At 39.7% G+C, this 1,893-nt stretch overlaps 1 non-coding gene across 1 annotated transcript; it reads left to right on the top strand.

Annotated features, from left to right (window-relative positions):
- Positions 1 to 1,307: 1,307 nt before the first annotated feature.
- On the top strand, positions 1,308 to 1,441 carry LOC139038109 (small nucleolar RNA SNORA43). Its single transcript, XR_011491056.1, has one exon. It is a non-coding gene; the product is annotated as a small nucleolar RNA SNORA43 (small nucleolar RNA).
- The last annotated feature ends 452 nt before the right edge of the window (positions 1,442 to 1,893 follow it).

Here is a 1,893-nt window from a genome sequence, read left to right on the forward strand (position 1 = left end):
TATGGCAGTAAATAATCCTATCATGGGATGACAATGCCCATGGATCCTGGCACTCAGCTACATAAGTTAGTGGCAACAATATTGAAGATGGCAGCCTATTCACCTTTCAGGGTGACAGCACTAATACGGCTGCTTCTCTTCATTTGAGCTCTAGAAGCTGACTCAGGAGATGGTATGATGGAAAATCTTGGAATGGGAGTTCATCACAGAGTAAAGAAAGAAAAGACTCTCAATATGTTGCATTTTCTCTCCTTGCCAAACAATATATGGCTTTTGTCTCTTTAGAAAGGGGTTTCTTAGGTAATTTTAGGGTGCTGAAGGAGGGACCTATGATCTTTATGATCCATTAGTCCTTGTCATTTCCTCTTGAAAATTATACTCACAGTCTTTTGACCTTCAAAATTCTTTGTTACTTTTTTCACATTTGGTGTAACAGTCTATAGCTGTTTCCTACACTTATTTTATAGCATTTATTTCTTGTTAAAAAATAATTAAATACCATCAAACTAAAGAACTCATTTCTCAGAACACTTAATTCCCTCAACCCAAGTGAAATAAATTAAGTTGCAACTCTTAGAGTAAAAGCACTGTTTAACTCCACAAATGGCTATTGTCTCCATATGTGTGTGGGTGTGTATGTGTGTATGATTGCATATACATGCTACCTTATAAATACAATCATTCTAAACCCAATTCAGGAACTAATGCTTTATATAAAGACAAATGACTACTTTGTCATTTATCATTTGTCAAGACAAAAGAAAAAAACTACTCCGTTATGTTAGTTTATTCTGTAATTGTTCCCTGTATCATTTTAATCTTCACAGCTACCATGTAAACAGAAATTCTCTCTAATACACCAGAAATTACCTACCACAAAACTCATCATTTTTAAAGGAAATGAATAGTTTCTGTTTAGCAAATTCTTTAACTTAGTTAGGGGTAAATGGACATTTGTCAGGATCTCAGATCTCTTTCAAAGCATGCAGTCAGTGAGGTCCGACTTATTTCATTACATTGGTTTGGTTTGGTTTAGTTTTCTCTTCTAGTGTTTTCATACAAGGTTTAAATGTAGAAGATATATTTTTAAAAAAACATGTATGAGAACCCTTTCAGTTGCCCTGATCCCCTCATCTTTCCTCTATCCGTAGCTGGAGATATTTGATCCCCACTCAAGCCATGCTCCAGGCTTTAGATTTAGTATGTCTTTTAAAAGAGAAATTTTAGTTTAGTTGATGATTCATCAAGTCAACTGATATTTCCTGTTCTAATTTGATCTCACATAATAGAAACACAGCTGCCCTACAGATGCCCAACTTGCTGGCACCACGGGTGCAGCTGCCCTGCTGATCTCAGGATGTTGGGTCAGAGAGGAAGCAGTTACTTCTACACTCAGTGCTCAGAACAGTGGGCACTAAGGATGGTTTATAGCCAGACATCCCTGAGAGTTGCCTGAGGCAGCACCTTGTTCCCATGTGCGCAGAAGATAAGGCTTGGGAGAATTAAGTGAGTGGGCAAGCATGTGGCAAGCTTTGGGTTCAGTGGGATTCACCAGGAGAGGCTCTCCCCTGCAAATGATTGTTCTGTAGATCTGTGTGGCAAGGACTTTTTAGGAATCCTTGGGCAAGAATGACATGCATCTCTGGCTGAGGGCTGCTGGGCAAGTATCAAGACCCCCTGGAGCCTCTGGGCCCAGATCCACCTGGTCCATAAGTGCTCATGCCCTCAGGGCCTTAAGTCACTCTGGAAGGAAGGCCAGAGGATCAGGCCAAAGTTGACAAACACTGTTACAGAAAAATACAATTTGGGAGGAATCATTGATTAGGTTCCCCCCCCCCAACACACACACACCAAAAAAAAGAAATACACCTGAGTTCCAATAATTCAGTTCCC

The sequence above is a fragment of the Odocoileus virginianus genome, chromosome 13, assembly GCF_023699985.2.
Source record: "Odocoileus virginianus isolate 20LAN1187 ecotype Illinois chromosome 13, Ovbor_1.2, whole genome shotgun sequence".
Classification (NCBI taxonomy): Eukaryota; Metazoa; Chordata; class Mammalia; order Artiodactyla; family Cervidae; genus Odocoileus; species Odocoileus virginianus.